The sequence below is a fragment of the Candoia aspera genome, chromosome 3 (genome assembly GCF_035149785.1).
Source record: "Candoia aspera isolate rCanAsp1 chromosome 3, rCanAsp1.hap2, whole genome shotgun sequence".
Taxonomy (NCBI): Eukaryota; Metazoa; Chordata; class Lepidosauria; order Squamata; family Boidae; genus Candoia; species Candoia aspera.
This window is the reverse complement of record NC_086155.1, coordinates 161409130-161428781: the sequence shown is the minus strand read 5'-3', so window position 1 is coordinate 161428781 and position 19652 is coordinate 161409130. Positions and strand designations below refer to the sequence as shown.

At 39.8% G+C, this 19652-nt stretch overlaps 1 long non-coding RNA gene across 1 annotated transcript; it reads left to right on the top strand.

Moving 5' to 3' along the window:
• The first annotated feature begins 346 nt into the window (after positions 1-346).
• On the top strand, positions 347-18732 carry LOC134494980 (uncharacterized). The gene is made up of 3 exons (XR_010067737.1): positions 347-2083; positions 11285-11464; positions 18662-18732. It is a non-coding gene; the product is annotated as an uncharacterized LOC134494980 (long non-coding RNA).
• The last annotated feature ends 920 nt before the right edge of the window (positions 18733-19652 follow it).

Genomic DNA, 19652 nt, shown 5'->3' with positions numbered 1-19652 from the left:
TTGCATGTCAGTTTTGCTCAGTAAAACACAAAAAATGGAAGTGGCTGTCAGGACTCTCCCATTGCAACCCTTTAGAGCTTTTTGAGTATAAACCAGTTCTCTAGGAAGGCAACTCAGATTTGGGAGCAGTGACCAGCAAAGCTCTTAAACAACATAACCCAGCCAGGAGTGAGTGAATTCTGTACTAATTCAGTCTTCTGTTCCCAGTAACATACTTTGCTGCCACAAACACACATCACACGTACACATGAGGGGTGTGTGTGTTGAAGATGGAGGGAAAAAATTACCCCTGAGATAATTCTTTTTCTTTTTCTTTCTCCTTCCTCTTTTCTTCTCTCTCTCCGATTTGCTTATTCTGCTGAAATTCAGTTACGTTATTAGATAGTCAAAGAATCTAATGTGGGACAGAAGTGAGTTAGAAGCAACATTTGCGTTTCTTTCTCCATTGGCTTTTCTTATTCCTTTAAATCAGTGTTTTTCAAACTTGGCAACTTCAAGGTGTGTGGACTTCAGCTCCCAGAATTCCCCAGCCAGGAAGGCTGGGAGTTGAAGTTGACACATCTTAAAGTTGCCAAGTTTGAAAAACACTGATTTAAAGGAATCCTTACTACTGAAATCAGTGAAAAACCTGTTTGAAAACATATTACAGTCCAGGAAATATGGAATCTAGCATTGCTGTGGCCATACATCCTTTTCCTCTTTGAGTATTAGAGTAAGTTTGCCTCAGAGGACACTGTGAATAGCGAAAGGAGATTCTAAAGTCAGATTTCCCCCTCCAAGTTCAAAATATTTTCAGCCTCACAATGGAGGCAGAACCCTTAAGAGATCATAGGATTAGATTCTTAGGCTCCATAAATTGATCCCCTACTTAATGTTTAGGACCATTTATTTGAATTGTGTTTCTTAGTCCGAAACTTACAAAGGGAAACAAACACAAAGTTTAATGTTAATAAAACTATTCATGAAATCTAAAAAAGTTTAAGATATGTTAATTGCACTGTGAAGGATTCGTAAAGTATGCCCACATCTAAGTTCATAGTTTTTGCTCCACTCTAATAAGCAAATAAGTAAATTAACTTAGCAGAAGACTGTAACTGGATTTTTACATTTCTGATAAAATGAAAAAGAGGAGCAGGAGCAGGAGGAGAACACAGTAGAATGACAGTGAATCTACCTGCAATTGGAAAAGATCTGTCAGTGTTTTCCTTTCTACGTAATACATGGGTTGGTTTGGGTGTTCAATACCAGTCCGTACAAAGGCCTTGTAGCTTTCTGTTTCAATGGCTTATTGACATAAGGTGGAGTTCGGGGCTACTGCCGTGGAGGCAACTTCCTGCCACAGCTTCTAATAGTCATAAATCAGAACAATAGGGCTGCCCTTTTTGTTCATAACACTAAGTATCAGGAGGAAATTTTTGAAGAACTTCATAGAAGAAAATAAAAATAGCCCTAACCATCATAATAATTCCTTCTAATAGTGCTTCAATTACATTTTAAAGTTAGTTAGCAGAGAATTCATCCGAAGTTCTTCCTTTCTTTCTTTTATGGAACAATACCAAGCTAGCCAGTCATGTGTCAATACTCAGAAAGTATATCAAACCTCTGAAAATGTAGTAATTCCATTTTTTAAAAAGAAAATTTATTGTCTGGGTTCACACACCTTTCAAAGCTATAATATGATTTATTTGGTTCAGTGTGGTGTGATATGTGAATTCAACCTTTATAACTTATAAACTATGGTTTATGTTTTAGTGTTGTATGAACCAGGCTACTGTGATTTATTCAACAAATAACAAACCATGTATTAAAATGAAATAAGAAACAACTAAGTATCTCCATTACATTTCCTTCCCTTTCCTTCTCCTCAAATGGCACCAGCAATGTCCAGATATTTTGAAGTTAAATCAGTTATCTTATTTACTCAGGTTTTTTTTTTAAGTCAGATTGCTCCTCATACTTCAAATAATGGAAATTATTTTCAAGTTGCTTTACATAAACACTACTACACCTTTCATATTACAGGGCAAAAGAGAAACGCCAGTTCATCTGTGGAATTCATTTATTTGGTCAATATTGTCCTTTGGTAAGTAACTTTCACAGACAATGGTTTTTAAGCTCTGTAATTTTATGTGTTTACACGTTGGTAAATACTTAGCAATGTTTTTTAAGAAGAATACCTTCTACTGACTTTGCATGTCTTTAAAGAGCTAATCTCTGAGGTAAACTGAAAGAAAAGCACTTCTTACCTACTAGATCTTGTAGGAAAAAGCAGCAATGGATCTGGAGGGTAAATACATGTAAAGGGCAGTACTAATTTCATGAGCTTTCATCACAGGACAGATTTCAGTTCCATGTTAGGAGAAACTTACTGGTAAGTAAGAGTAGGTTGATAAATGAACCAATTCTCAATGATGGTCAGTTTTTCCTTGCTGGAGATTTTTAAGGAGAGGCTGTGGGAATTCCAGATTTCCTGCAACGAACTGCATGAAGTAGATAGATGTGTGACCTACAAAATGTTGCTGAACTACTGCTCCCAATGTCTCTCACCAGTGGTCATGCTGGCTAAGATTGCTGACATTATGAGAGTCATAGGTCCTCCATGCTTGGTCTGAGCAAAGTCCTCTTGTGTGCATCACGAAATATGAGGAGACATAGACTTGCAGAAATGGCTCTCTTATTGTGATCATGAAGTCATATATACACCAGCCAATGTTTGTTTCAGATACGGAAGCTCTGGTACTGTCCTGAAACTTCTGAACAGCTTCTTTATTGGTTTCAGTAAATGAATAGATTTTGGGAAGCATTACTTTACATATATGGAAAGACCTCTCCACTGAAATTAATAGCAACCCACCCTCTGCCAAAATAAGAATTCTTCTATCTATCTGATATCTCAGTTCATGAACTAAGGATATTAAGTTCAGAATCAATACAAAAGACCTTTAGTGTTTATATATAATTATTAAATATTTAACTTTTATGAGTTGACATTTATTAGGACAGCTAAATTTGCTCTAATATTGTTTATTTGTGTACATGTTTGTCTATAGCTATATTTATCCCATATTTGCTGTATACAATTTAATTATGAAAAGTTTGTAGAAGAGTGAATTCACTTTTTTTTTTTACTTTAGCCTTTCCTTTTAACATAAAAGTAAGATAAAATTTAGCCAAAAGATCTGGCCTGAAAATTCCCAGCAAAGTTTGCATTGATGGAAAACAAGGGAATATCTTAATGGGGGAGGGGCTGCATGTGAAGTGGAGATCCAACAAGGAGCTACTACGGCATTCAGAGAACTCCTTCTCATCTTGTGTAACAACACAAGTGAAGGAAGCCTTCATATATATATGATTGGTTTTTCCATGTGAGCTGAAACCCTCACTATTATGCCTGCATGCAATCCATAAAAAGAAGACCTCTAAGAGACACCCCTTTTTTCTTTTGACTCTCTCCCCTCACCCCTGCTAGCCAGGCTGTGTGTGCAACCATAAATATGAGACTCATGGAGTGTTTCAGCACTCTTTGTCTTTCTCCACTGGGTAAATAGACAACCAAAATATCCAGATCTGAGGCATCTTGGCCTTTCAGTGACCCTTCACCTGACCTATCCCTAGTCACTCTCACCAAGAGTTTTATTTATCTTGGGTCCTTGGTGCTCTGAATGCTAAGGCACTAGCCTTCTCCAGCTGCATCTCCCAGTTCCAGTGCAACTATTTACCAGTTACAGCTGAAGAGTATGCAGTCAGCTGTACAAGAAACACAGTGTTGAGTTTCCATTGCTGCCTTTGATATTCCTGTGGGAAGACGATAGCATTTCCACTGTGGTCAGGACCCTTAAGTCCTTCCATCTGTACTACTCCTCTCACTGCCAAGCCATTATCTCTGTTATCATGGCTTCTGATTAGGAGGCTGTTTCCCTCTCACTTGACACACTGAATGCATACTCCAGGGAAATCCTAGGGCAGTACCTGGCTTCCCAGCATGGAATGCCTCCATTAAAATAGCCTTCTTATAGCCACCCAAGATGGTGCCCTGTCCTGGGATGAGGTCAGGAGCAGTGAAAGTATGGTTTCATAGCCCAAGCTACAATTCCAGAAAGTATTACTCACAGTTAGAGAAATGCACAGAAGATAATAAGTCAGCCCAGAAGTCCAAAGCTAAATGAGTCCAAGTCCAGTCAGTGTTTCAGAGAACAAAGTCAAGAGAGTGAAAGTCAGGTTATACTGATCTACCAGAGCTGATATACCAGTGAGGCTTCAAAACACAACAGTTACTGGGCATACAACCAGTAGACTTTGCTTCCATTCATGAGTTACCCTCAAACAGAGAGCTTCATATTAGAATCTGTAGCTATCTCAACTTAACTCAGAATTTAATCCTGATCTGACTGCAAGGCCATCCAGGAGTACTAAGTTAACAGAATTTACTCAACTGGGTCTTGTCAAACTTGATCTGGATTCAAGATAATTCAGGCATACTCTCAGCTACTTATTTCTCAAATCACTCTCCTTTGCAAGCCTGTATTTTGGTGGCTCTTGCTTTCTGATACCCAACCAAAGGGGAGCATCAGTCCCAAGGGTTTGCACTGGTAAGTCTAGATCAGAGTCCTAGGCAGAGTCCTGAGCTATTGGAAACTCATTCTGGCCCAGGTTTGTGTGAGGGTCCATCCAGTGCAGAAAATCAGTGGAATCGCTTGGCCCTATTTTCCCTTCTGAGAAGTCTTCCTCAGGTGTAGCCATGACACATGGTCATTCAACCAAAAGATCTGGCCATGTAGCTAGATATTATTTTTGACACCCCCCATATGACTTCTCCCCTCAAAATGGAGGTAGCACTTTCTTTTTAAATAATAGCTTTATTATTTACTAACATTCTAACATTTATTCCAATATTTCCTTCAAATTGATAGAAATGGGACCAGTCGTATAAAGCCATTTAGCTGTCAGAACAGCTTCCTATATAATAAGGGGAGGGCAGACCCCAAATTCTAGTATTTTTGCAACATTACATTGATACTGAGTTATTTAAACAAGAAAAGGACCAGTTGTCTTCAGTAACCTGGAAGGCTGCTGCAAACATCCAGATGATCCCTAGATGGCAGAAAATGCTTAGAATTATACTCATCTTTGCTGGAATGTACTGTAGTGGTCATCTAGGTTTTTGCAGCCCAGATTTCATAGCTTTAATATAATACAACCTAGCTGTATGTTATTGGCTGGAGGAAAATGATGTTCTCCTTCCATGACAGTAGGTGTCTTATCAGAGAATGCTTAAAACATTAACTCAGGGAGCATTTTCTGATTTTAAAAAGAAACCAATATGCATGTTTTTATCATTATACATATGATCCTGAATATTTGTTGTTTATTTGTTCAGTCACTTCTGACTCTTTGTGACTTCATGGACCAGCCCACGCCAGAGCTTCCTGTCGGTCATCACCACCCCCAGCTCCCCCAGGGATGAGTCCGTCACCTCTAGAATATCATCCATCCATCTTGCCCTTGGTCGGCCCCTCTTCCTTTTGCCTTCCACTTTCCCTAGCATCAGCATCTTCTCCAGGGTGTCCTGTCTATATGATCCTGTCTATATGATCCTGAATATATGTATATTAAAAATCAGCACTGAATTAGCTATAGTGCAGCTATTGGTATACATGAGCATATGACAATTATATTGCACCAGAATAACTGATCAAAGCATAAGATGCTGGATTGGTTATTGTAAAAGTCACAGAGATGATCTTGGGGAAGTTAGGCAGAGGCCATAATGGCTGCATAAACAGAAGTATAGGTAGCCCTTGACTTACAACCATATGTTTAGTGACCATTCGAAGTTACGACGGCGCTGAAAAAAGTGACTTATGACCAGTCCTCGTACTATGACTGACACAGAGTCCCTGAGATCACATGATCAAAATTCAGGCACTTGGCAACCAGCATGTATTTACAATGGTTGCAGCATCCTGGCATCATGTGATTGCCATTTGTAACCTTCTCAGCCATCTTCCAACAAGCAAAGTCAACAGGGGAAGCCAGATTTGCTTAACGACCACATGGTTCACTTAACGACCATGGTGATTTCTTAATGACCATGGCAAAAAGGGTTATAAAATTGGGTGTGACTCGCTTAATGACCTCTTCACTTAGGAATGGAAGTTCCTCTCCCAGTTGCGGTGGTAAGTTGAGGACTACCTGTTTTAGGCCTGGGCAATAGAGAAAGTATGAGAAAGCAGCTCAGAATGAACTCCTTCCTTATTCACTATAGTATAAGAGGGAGGAAGGGAGAGGAGAAATCAGTCAGGCTTTTACAATTCTGTTTCTATAGCCTATGTCAATAAAATAGAGTTCCAGTCTGATTTGTGGAATCAGTTTCCTGACCTGCCCTACCTCACAGGACTGACAGTTATTCCATTTGCATCTGATACAGAGAAGCTCTTTCTAAGTCCTAAAAAGCCTCTTTCAAGCTAGTTTATTCTAGATGTGTAAGACTTCAAACCCCTTCATCCATGTCAGCCTATGATTATGGAAATGGTCCTCAGAAATGGAAGATACCACATGGGAAAATCTATTCTTGTGTTTCATAAATGACCAGGGGACACTCTGGTCAATGTTTTGGCAAATGTGTAGCTTTTTCAATAATATGCTAAAGAAATATATTTCAAATATTCATGGCTGAAAAAATAAATTTAAAACAGACAGGCTTGGGCCATGAAAGACTGCCTATTCTTTCTATGTACTTTCCACATTCTACCATCTGAAAGCAGAGGGTTGCTACTTCATATTGCCATGCTACCCCCTACCCATAGATCTCCAACAGAGAGCAGCCTTAGCCTACTCACTCTGTATAAAGATAAGGGGGTGGAGAAGGAATATCACGTCAGGGAATGTCTGTTGTCTAAATAGTGACTAGAAACATCCCATCTCAAATACAGGCCCATTATCAAGCCCAGCTTAAATAAACTTCACTGTGCATTCAGTGATCAACCTCCCTCAGAGCTGCTGGCTCCATTCATCACTGCCACCTTTTCAAAGTGGCTCAGTGATGGCTCATGATCATTAACCTAGTAATGGTGTGCTTTACATTAAAGTGAAGGCACATCAAACAACAGGCCCTTCCAATGCATAAGGTAACTAAATGATAGAATAGACATTCCCAAGCTAACAACATACAGATGCTAACAAAAAGCAGAGGAATGGACAATAATGATTTGGGGACAGCAGACATGCCTGCTATTTATACAATCCTCCATTGTTTTCCTTACTTGTTAACATTACAATGATTGATTTGGTAGGTGAAAATTGGGGTATGTAAGATTGATTTAACTTATAAACAAGCATGCTGGAGATCAATAGCTATATGAAACACTACCGATAATGGGTTTCTTAGGATTCTAACTGATACAGGTCGGATAATAGTTATCATAACTGGAGTCTAAAGAACACCAAGAACTGTTCTAAAACCTTTCTATACACATACAATGCATTTCCTAATTTAAATTTCTGGATCCACTGTCACACTTTGCAATGAACACTACTTCAGCTGGTCTATAAGTGATCAACGGTGGCAAAGGGCGACATAGGGAGTTATTACAGACTGGGAGATTGAAATATCCTCTGTATATGCTGAAAGCCACACTAATGTTTTTGAATCTCTTCTAAATCTACCAAGCAATATGCACATTTTCAAGATTCTCATGGGATCAAGCTCTAGTTATGGCCCTTATTTATTTTATTTAGCGTATGGCATACAATGCCAGGGAGTCTACAATGTTTTTACACACAGTAGATGTTCTGGCGCTGAGAGTTGCTAGTTCTTTGTTGCATGGGTGCACCACAAGAGGGCGAGCCAACTTCGCACCAGCTGGCAAGCAGCGTTCCTAGGGAAGTTGGCTCATCCAGGGCTTTTTCTCCACCAATCTTCCGCCATTCACATCCAGGCAGATCCAGTGCCAGTTCCTGCTCCTGCACAGAGCGCCGCCAGCATTTTCCCCCACCAAAATGGGGGTACCTATTTATCTACTCGCAGATGGTATGCTTTTGAACTGCTAGGTAGGCTAGGGACAAAATGACAGGAGCTCACTTCCGTCACGTGGAGCTGGGCTTGAACCATTGGAGTGTTGACCATTTCTGGCCAGCAAACTCCAGCGTCATTAAGCCGCTGCACCACTGCGTCCCCCTACTAACTAGTTACGGCCCTACTAACTGCATATAATGTTTAAATGAAATGCATATTCTACTTAATATTGAGACAAGATTGATGGCCAATTCAGTGAGTTTGGGATGGCCAACCTGAGGAAGGTGTGCAACAGATAATTGGACTGCTTGTACTGTATAAAGTACTAGTAAAAGTGGTAACAGAGGATTAAGTAGCAACCTTTTCGCTGAAATTAAGTCCTCACTTCAGTACTTTGCAGATCAGCAATGATATTTGCAAGACGTCATTGTTTTTAGGAAGAAACATCTTTGAGCTACCATCTCGGGAGGGAGGGAGGAAGAGAAAATGTGTTTGAGAGAGAGAGAGAGCGGGAGTGCACAGCCCTTCTCAACCACTTTGCCTTTCATTCTTCAACATACTTGCTGTGCATATTAAAGTTTGTGGGGGAAAGTTTCATTTAAATTACTTTAGATGCATCCAGATAACTAGCAGCTTGAAGACTGGCAGCAAGATTTCAAATGAATTTGTGCTGTAACATTCATACAGTGCAAGCCAAATGTGAAAATCAACAAAAAGGGGAAAAAATTAGAGACAACATTAAAGGAAAAAATAAAACACTTTAAAAAAATCCTGAAGTAACAAATGGGCCTTAAGTTCACTAGAAGGAAACATTCTGACCACAGTGTGACTAAAAATTTGCACTGTGCTCCGGAAAATATATTACAGTGTGCTATAAGATGATATAATATTAAGGTCAGCCTCAACAGAATCAGGTGGTCATTTCCAGCAGATTTAAAGCTTGATCTGCTACAACGGGCATGGGAATCAATAAGTGGGCAATAGAAAAATCAGTGAAGTTAATGAGCACATCCATATCTTCCACTGCAGGCAAGTAAATATCACCTTTAGCCTAATTTGTGGTTGCTCAGAATACTAAAGAGAAACAATGCAATCCTAAAGGAGGAGTGCAGATTCTGCTTGTCTGTCTCAACTAGGAGCTTAGTTTAGCTTCTCTTGCACATGTCTTTTGTGGGAGGGCCTCCACTTTTCCATGCTGCCCTACACCATTTGGACTCTCAGATGCAGAATTTGGACTAGGCCAACAGACTGGCACACGTTGCTGTGAACAGAGCATGAATTGGTTGGGATTAGCTTTCCAGTTAAGCTTTTGGGCACAGCCCTGTCTCATAATGTGCCTGCCACAATAGGGGGTCTGTTCTCAGCAGGGGAGGAACTGCAACACAAAGTGGGATTGGAGTTGATTGTTTGTATTGTAGGCCTCTGATATTTATTTCATTTCCCGCTCTCAGCTTCCCCTGGATTAAGCCTTGCTTAAACAATATAGCCCACTTTGGCATTTTTGGTTAGATTTGAAAGGTCAGTAAAGGTCTTGATTTCCCAGGAAATCCTCTTTCTTCCCCTTCAACACTCAGCACCCCTAGAGTTTCTCTGGATTCCGCCAGCCAGTCCCCCACAAGGCATCTCCAAAGCAGGACTAGTATGAAACTTTCCTCATGCCTTTCACCAACTTAGAACAGTCTGAAAGTTCTAGATAGCATTTGAAGTTGAACATGTCCGCCTTCCCCAATCTGGCACCCTCCAAGTTGGAGGACTTGAATTCCCAGAATTCCCCATCCAGTGTGGTCATAGCTGAGAATTCTTGGAGGGGATCAAGGTCTGAGAGGACTAATCTAAATGGCTCTTCTTCCACTCAAAGGCCATCTGGCCAATTTGCTTCCTACCTGTGTAGAAGTGGAAAATTCCTAATATACTGTCTTTTTTTTTAGAAGGTGGCAGCAACTATTAGTGTTCCTTTCTATTACTGGGTTTGTCAGAATCATGACCATGGCCATACTTGGAGAACACCCACTTGCATCTCTGCCAGAGTGACTTATACCCTTGTACATGGTGATTGGTTGCTTCACATGCTCCTAGATTAAATGTGCATTGTACCCATGAAATATTAGGGTAAGAGATATATTTGTTTTCAAAATGCTCTTACACATGATCAAATGTGAGCATCTTCTGTTCTCTCTCTATAAAGCTCTTCTAGCAAATATGTTTAAGCATATATAGCAGCCTTCCCAACCTGGTGTTTACAGACCAAGTGACTATGACTCCCATTACCCCCAGACTGGCAGAGGTTGGAAGTTGTAGTCCCAACACCCTGGTGGTTGGGAAAGGAAAGGCACAGCACAGAATAATTAAGACAGAGAAAGGGAGCAAAATGGAGAGAAAAGAAAAGAAAATTCATGGAGGACAAGAGCATCAGCAGGAGTAAATGGAAACAATATGATCATCTCTGCTGCGTTTAAAGTTATACTATAGCTCTTGATGCAACTCTACTATCTCAGCTTTGGAGTCTATCAAATTCCAGAAGGGATGGTCCCTCTTTCCAAACTGTTCACAGATACAATCTGGTGATGAAAATTTCATGGGTCTGACATAGATTATGAAAGGTGCAAACCGTCACAACTTAGAGTCTTGGAATTGCAAAGATCAGAGGTTGTGTTTGTTTTTGCTATGATAGGGCTAGCAAAAAGATACAAAAAACTAATTCATTGCTACATCTAGTCGCTGTTCAGATTTCGGCAGCCCAGTTTAAAATAGCACTATGAGATCAAGAATTCGATTTTGAGGTGGCCAAATGATGAAATTCCACTCTTCACTTAGTGAATTTTATAAATTCATTCATTTAACTAAGTTCCTGCATTCAGAATTAAGCTAGAGATTTTCAGATGCCATTTCATGGCCCTAATCAGAAATTTGCAAGGAAACCAAGACCAGAATCTTGTTCAAAAAGATGTGAGGGTGTACAGCTACTGTTACTATTTCATAGACAGTCCACCATTTTGAGATGGGATATATATGAAAACTGCTATATAAGCTCTAAGGTAGGCATATCACAATTAAAACAAAGAAACCACCCCTCCCCAAACAGTCCCCAACAGGGTCCCACCCACTTTATAGTCTTCAGCCAACCCAGAAAGGTGGTCCATCTCTGGAAGAACCATTGGTAAAAAGCATATCTCACTTCACAGGGATACAGAGTCTTTTTCTAACAGGTAAGGAGTTATACAGGTAATTACATTATAAAAGTGAAACCTTTCTCTATCCTCCCTCATCTAGTGGAAGACACACTGCTTCATTGTTTTCTAACAACTTCTAGTAATTCTACCATGGCCAATACTTGGCAGAACACCAAGGTGCTGCTTTCCACAAATGATCAAATACAACGACTCCTGGGTGAACATCCAAGAGAGTGGAAGGATTAAAACAAAAAGAATGAAACCTCCTCTGTACGAGCAGGTGACCTAAGCTCATTATACTCCCTTATATGTCAATTTACAAGGACAACAACATGTATAAATGCAGCTATTGTTAACCCAAAGCAACCACACTTTAGGGAGCATGGGGAGAGGAAATTGTGAAATAGCTCAACTGAGTGCTATTGTTTTGATGTTCACTCACTGATGTAAATTTTTTTTTTAAAAAAGGTTGTCTCAGTCTAGATGAGCATGATCTGTTTTACTGAGGTGGGTCCCCTTACTGAACCTGCACAATAGTGAACTATCTAAAAGGGTCCCTCCTAATTTCTTAAGTGTGGCACAAACATGACCCAATAACAGCTTTTTTCTGCCATGTCCTCATGATGAAGTCTTTATTTCATCCCCAACCCACATCTGAGCCAATTGAGTCATCATTAGCTGTTCTAGTTTTCCAATGGAGTGTTCTGTCTTATCCTGACGTAATTTTTGCCATGGACATGATCTGGCAGACATCACCAACAATGTGGTGCTGAAACAATCAGGCCTTGAGATCTGGCAACATCCTATTGGCCATTTTATGCTCCTGCAGAAACGATCCCACCTTCCAGCCTCTGACAACTGTTTTCCATGGCCATTTTGGCTGGGCTACAGGAGAGACCAGACCTCTAGACTCTGCAGAGGAATCTGCCTGAATAATATCTGATTAGCACTTTCCAATATACTTGTCAGCTCTTAAGTGAGCTCCTTGCAAACACAGGTTTAGCGCAGGGTTTAGCACTCTTTCAAAAGTGCACCAAACCTGCTAAGAAATAGCCTGACTGATAGGTTATGAGTGCGGAGCAGTGATCAGGAGAGCTCCCTCTTGCTTCATCCCAAGCCCCTCCTCCACATCTGTGACCTGCCAGATAGGCTATTTTTGGATATGAGTTTAGTGCTCTTTCAGAAGTACAGTAGACCCATGTTCAGAAGTAACTCAACTGATAGGTCATAGGAAGGCTTGTCCCAAGCAGGAGCACCAAGAACTCCATCCTGCTTCATCTCCCACACCCTTCTGTGTCTGAGACCTGTTATTCAGGCAGCTTGCCAGATGATTAAGCCTACCATACTAAGTCCTGCCCAAACCACATTAGGGAGGGTGATGAGTGACTGTTTCCTTTAAAAAAAAAACTGAAAAACTGAAAAAAGGGGAAAAAAGAAATGGAGAGAAGGAAAAAGGGAAAGAAAAAAACATTAAGGATTTACATATTATAAAAATTACATGAGAATTCACAAAAATTTGAAAGAAAAAGAAAAAGATTCATATTTAAGAATAATAAATATAGCATTATGTTGGAAGAAATATAAAGGTAATCCAATCTGAGTTTGGCACTTTAAAAACTACTATAATCAAATCAGAAATTTACAAAAACAGTCAAATTGATATGAATTAATAAGAATTTCTAACTAGTTTGAAGCAGTCCACCCTTAACTTTATGACCAATCAGACAGAATTGAATGTTTTAAAACCTTATATTGAGAGCAGGCTGATTGTCTCCTGCTACAGATGGAAGGGCACATGAAGCCAGGAGAATCCACCAGCCCTTTTCCTTAATTTGACCCACAATATTCTAATTATGCTGGACCTGATTTTTGAGGGTGGGTGTGGTGCATTTAGTTTTGAATAGGTAATCCTGACATTGATAGATTGCTCTCTTTTAAGATTTTGTCGGGGTATCTCCTCCATTTTAATTTACAGTGGCACCTGCAAGGGAGCAAGGGGTTCAGAGTGATGTGAGCAGCATCACAAAATTGCAACGCAAGGCCACCTGTTTTCTTTGTTTGTTGTGACATCACGCGCATGCTCCAAAGAAGCAGAGCTTGCATCACAGCATCACAACACTGCCTTTGTCATTCTGATGAAAAGGGAGAATGATGATGCTATCCATTCAATCGTGTCTGATTCTCAGCAATTCTATGGACCAGCTCTCTCCACGTTTTCTGATCTTGTACGGCTTCTTTTAGTGGTTTTATGCTCTGGCTGATGTCGGCTCTGATGGTGTCTAGCCACTGTGCTTTTTGGTGGCCTCGTTTCCTTTTACTGCCGACCATTCCAAGCATAACTGCCTTTTCCAGCAGGTTTGATCACATGACATGGCCGAAATAAGTAAGGTGGAGTTTTGTGATTTTGCCCACCAGTGATATGTCTGGTTTTATACGCTTCATAACTTACTTGTTTGTCACCTTTGCTGACCAAAAGAGAGAAAAGAGAGAATACCAGGAGTTAATAGAACCCCCTTCCCATCTTTGAAACTGAAATTAACCAAAAGGAAAGCTATACAATGGGCATTTAAGATGCTTGTAGTTAGTAAGCCTGTTGGTATGGTCAACAGGAAGAAATAAAATAAGAATCTTCATGCAGAAAGATTTTAATTAATTAAGATACAAGAATCCTAAAAAACCTTGACAGAAGCATACCTAGTGGTTAACAGCAATTTAATTGCTAAAAAAATACTACAAATCATGAGCAATGTCCTCATCAAAGCAGTTCCATTGTTTTTCAGATGTCTGCAAAACAAATGTTAATTGGCACAAAAATTTGTTTTTGGAAACAAGAATAAAAATGTTTGAGGTAATTTATAATGCTGGACTCAAGTTTCTTGGATCAATTTGGAAATCATAACACATTATACCTTAGGCCAAAATGTATACATGTTGTCTTTATATGCCTTTTATATTGTGTGTATGTACTCTGTGTAAAGGCATATGTATGTATGTATATTGTATACTGTTAAAGACCTGTTTTCCAAACCTGCCCTCTGCAGAGACCCACTCTTAATGCTCTAAGAGGCATAAACCAGGCCAATTTCAGTGTATGACTGGCATCATCCAAGAACTATTTAGTAATTTCTTAGGGTACAGCTGTTCATGCTTGCTCAGCCAAGCTCTCTTATGTGAACAGGGCAGAATATAAGCAGCACTGAAGTTAAACAAACTCTAGGACTGATTTACCACCTTTCATGGCTTGGCACCCCTGAGATGTTTGGGGATAACAACTCCCACAATTTCCTTCTGCATGTCAGCTAGGAATTCTGGGAGTTACTGCCCTATCACAAATGGAAGGCTCCAGGTTGGAGAAGAGCAATATGCAGCATGTAAATTCCTGGCAAGAACAACAATTCTTCAGAGCATTCGCCATAAGAAAGTCCTGGGTTTGTTTGTTTTTGCTTAAGATATTTCTGCCCCACCTTTCCAGTTCATATCCCAAATGCTCAAGCTGGTCACAGTAACTCAGTCATATAAGACATGACATGAATAGCACACTTTCTCAGCCCTAGGAGGGAGGCAATGGCAAACCACGTCCGAGAATCTTGCCAAGAAAACTGCACAGACTCGTCCAGGCAGTCGCCAGGAGTCAACACTGACTTGAAGCCCCCCTACAAAACATCCCCAACCCCACAACCCAAACCCCAGAGCAGTACACAGAGCACATAAAAAAGGGAAGGGCTTTGATCGTAAGGTTGCAGCTGCCACCTTGACTTTTTTCACTCCCAGAATTAAGAACAAATCATTAACACATCAGTAAAAGCAGCGTCAAGAAAGCAACAGACAAAACCAGTTCCAAAAGATGAAAAAGGCAGGCAGAAGTTTAAAAAACCTCAAGAATCAAGTTTTGCTGGGACAATCCCTTTTCAGCTACAAATTGTTGCCACAAGAGAAAGTGGGCAGGTGGGTGGAGAGGCGGGCATTGTCAAAGGAAAAGGATCCTGTGGTCTCACCACCACCACAGGAAAGACCCTGTAATGGTCTCCTATGAGAAATAGAGGTTCTAGTGCAAATCGTAACTGGATAGCAAATGCCACCTGTCCCCAGGGTCCCCTGTCCTCAAGCTGTTCAGGATGTTAAAGTAAGCGTTTCAGTTGCCCTGAAAACACAGAGAGAGTCTTCAGACAATGTGGTGAGTCAAAGTCCGGATAAACTGTGAAAAAGCACAACGCTAGAGGTTTCTCTGATTACACCTGCTGACTCTGTGCACATGCACAAACATTTCTTCCTGGACTTCTGGGAACATGAAGCAAAGCGGCCATCACTGAACATGCATGATGTGTAGATAGCCTGGGAACGCTCTTGAAGCAGCTGCACCATAGGTTAGGGCTGCCTCAGTGCTTCCAGGACCAGTGTTTTGCTCTCACCCATGACTTCTGTGAAGTGTAGACCAGTCCAAGTTTCCATATCATTAAAAAAAAAGTCAGAACAGTACAATATTAAATGTAAATATGGTAACCAGCTGAGCTAAAGCAAAGAGTTGGGCATAGGAACTTCAAAAACTCCCTTGGATTAATCTTCTTATGAATGTAGTAGGCAAACAAGAAAGTAGTGAATATTAATATCAACCTTGTGCCATCTAAGCAATAGTGTTTTCATGAACCTAGAACACAGCTTTATCAGTCCTCATAAATATTGATTGAACATACACTGATAAGGTCTGTTTAAACTGTCATCATCATGATAACAGAGAGAGAGAGAGACTTGGATCTTAGCAATGGCCACTGCTTAAAAAGCATCTCTAAAAAGTGCAGGTCTCATTATGAAATGTGTATCATTTAAACCATTCAGAGCTTCTGTGCCTGATTTGCTTGTAGGGCTATGGGTGGGAAGGTGGGAAGGGTTATTAAGAATATGTACTGTGCATTTTTGTGGCAACAGCTTTATAGGTCAGTCTCTTTAGAGTGAATTTTGCTCTGCTAAGGGTGTAGTCTGAGATATGTAGATGGGCCCTTTTAGTAAACTTCCTTCACTCACAATGGATCAGCAAATATGGACAATTTTAAGCAGCATACTCAATGTTAATGCATAATAGATCAAAATAGCCCAATTTATGCTCATATCAATGGAAAGGATGGGGGGGAGAACTTTGAACCACCCAATTTTCTTTTCTTTGAGTTCCTGCTCAAAATCAAATGTTAGTATAACTGGGTTTGGGAGTGTGTGTGTGTGTGTGTGTGTGTGTATTCCATTCTCTATCATACCATTGTTGAACTAGGAGTACTTGGATTTTCCAGTTTTCCAAATCCAGTGACTACAGTGACACCCAATGGTACAGAAAGGTAAAAACTCATCCAATAGTTGCAGTACAGTAATATATTTTGGGGGATCCCAGCTCTTGTTCAAACAGAGAACATTAGAATACATAGGCACCAGTGAAAATTGGCACAATGGAGCAACCAAGGATTTTCTTCTCCTGTCCTCCATATCCAAGCATTCATAGCCTGGAGCGGGAAGGAGACGCAGCAACACTTTGCATTTGTGGCCTGGTTTTATTTATTTATTTATATTTCAAATTTCTATCACCTGAATGTTGCATGGCAACACTGATGGGATTGCATTGAATTATTTGCACTTTTTCAATTAAAAAAGAGAGGGGACCTCTTTATACCATTAGTTGGAAGAACTATATAGCACAGGCCATAACTGTAGACTGTCCTAGGTATATTTATTCTGTATAATTTCTATTTCCCTTCATTAAAATTCAGTTCTACTTTCTTGTGCAGCCAGACAAGCAGGGTATTTTTATAAGTTTCATATTGTTGCTTAAAGTCAGAGAATAAGGATATTTTCCTAAGGTAATTTTGAAAATCCCCTGGCAATTTTAACCATTTTTATCCATGTTATTCTTACCAATCTATTCAAGGCATTGAAATAAATAAAACATTATCTTAATAAAACAATGCCTCTATTTTTCTTTAAATATCAAAAAGGAAGATAATGCAACTTTTAGAATTGAATTGTTAATGGAAATATAGGTTTAATGCACTTAAATAGAAAAATATTAAAAATGAAAATTCTGGAGGAACAAAGCTTGGAGAATAGAAACAGAAAAACAGGAAACTGAATACATTTTGAAATGTGTACTTTTTTATCAGTATGAAAAGAGTAGAACTCAGCTAGAAAGCCTATAGGAACTTGATGAGGCCTTAACAGTAGGCCAATGCCATTCCCTGAGTAGTAAAGAAATGTTGCAAGCTAATTTGTTTCTTCTCACTACATATTGCCTCCAGTTCTTGGGTGCCAAGAAAGGTAATCACCTCATCACAGTTTTTACAGAAGAACATGCAGCCTAAGAGTCATTGTCTTAACAGTTTTCAGAACATACTTCAAGGCAAAGAATAGTCTCTGGAATAGTTCTGCCAGAGTGGAATTGTCCATCTGGTCAAGTCATCAAGAGAAGGACTGTTGAAAGTTCTCTCGCCTCGTGAGGTCCACAAGGAGTGGGTAAGGCGGCAAGCTTTCTCTGTTGCCATAAATGCAAAAGATGGAGCCCAAACCTAAGGAGGAAGATCTCACTTTATTGAAACAATTATTGTTGGGTTCCAGCTTACAAAGAAAGAGAAACAGAGAGTAGAAAGGAAGATCTTGAATAAGGATTTCGAGTTGTGGGGTGGGAAATTCTAGGGCTCTGATTTATTGTCAGGATCTTGGGGCCATATAGAAAAAACTGGGTAAGTTTGTATAAGGAGAGCTGTTTTTTGGTTAAGAAACACTGTGCTTAAATAGCCATTGTTTCTTGTTAGCAAGCAAGAAATATTGATGGGATTAAGTACCTATCTCCAAGTTACTTTGTGCAATTTCCTTATTAGATTTGGCTTAGTCAATTGCATGAGAATGGATCTTCACTGCCTCTGGTCAATTTTGTTTTGCCTTTGTAAATGGTGAGCAGTATTTCTTTCTTTTCAGCAAAGAAAGAGGGGGGGGCTTTGTTAAATTCCTTTGGGTCTGACAGGATGATGTCAAGTGGGGAACTGAACCTGGTCCCTGCCGATTATGCTTGTAAGGTCAAGGAGAGAGGTCCTAGAAATTTATTCTTATCTCATTTCAGCTGTAACACCGTAAGAGCCCCGACCCTATGAAACACTCACAGAAGTATGTGCAGCCCCCATCTTGCTACGGTACCAGAAACAGACCAAAACTGTTTCAACATGCTTTTGGTCCCAGTTGACTGACTGTAGGCATCTATCATGGCTTTTATTTGGGGGTTATCTTTGTTTGTGATGATTTTTTTACATTGTTCTGATTTGCTTATTTATTATGTTTTGGGGGGTTTTTTTGTTGATATATTCTGCCAAGAACCCTTTGGGATTGAGAGGGAATATACACAGTGTTTAACAAACAAATAAACAAATTCACAGTGGCCCCACAGGTATGTAGTTTCATATGTGAAAGATCTTGTAATTAAGGGCCTTTTTGCATATCATTTGTTGAGGGGAAAAATTAGAGGAAAATAGAATGGATATGGAATTGGAGGAATCTAACAGAAACAGTGCTAGGAGACAGCTAATTAAATAAATTAAATAAAATAGAATGCACAAGGAACTGTTGTGTCTATTGATTATCCTGGCTGATGGGAGAAATGAAGAAGTTACATTTTTTCAGCTTGGGAAAAGCAAAATGGAATGCCACTAGACAAATTTATGCAAGAAATCTGCTCCTCACTTTGCCTTGTGATAGGATTTGTCTTAGCACTAGAGTGCACTCCTGGCCTCTAGTGGATAATACCAATAAATGCATAGTCACGGACTACCTGTTGAGAAATACTGATCCTTCAATCAAAACTTGAAGGCTACCAAACTTGTCAAGTTCTCAAGAATGTAGGAGTGACATTTGGATACAGCTATGATAACAGTTTTCTCAGAGCCGGGTTTTGCAGGTCAGTGGGATACGTGTGCACTAGCAGACACCAAGGCGGGAAAAAGTAGATTTGTGGGAAGACAAGAAAAAATACAAAGGGGAAAGGTTTCATGTTCAGAATAAGGATAATGTCATAGTCTTCATCCATATGAAATTTGAGAAATAGCTTAATGAAGAAGACTTAATGATCAAGAACAAAATCTAGTCCCTGAAAACAGTACCCGGAAGTCTGCCACATTTTCACACTAAAGCTAAGGTACATTATTTATTAATGCTGTTTCACTTCTAGTGCAATGTTCATTGGTTTTGCTCTTTCTTCTATCATTTGAAAGCATTTAACATTTAGACATGCAGTAACTAAAAGTAAGTAATTCCATAGTACTGGCCAGAAAGAGTTAAGAATTTCCAGTATCTCTTTGTGGCCAGCTAGTGGCCATCTGGTGCGGTGACCCTTTCTTACCTGCTGCCCCAAAGGCTTGTAGGAGTATCCAGTGGAAGCCACCCTCATCTAAATGGGCCCCGCCCATTACCATTGCAAACCTGAGTGCTTTCTGCTGCGCAGACAC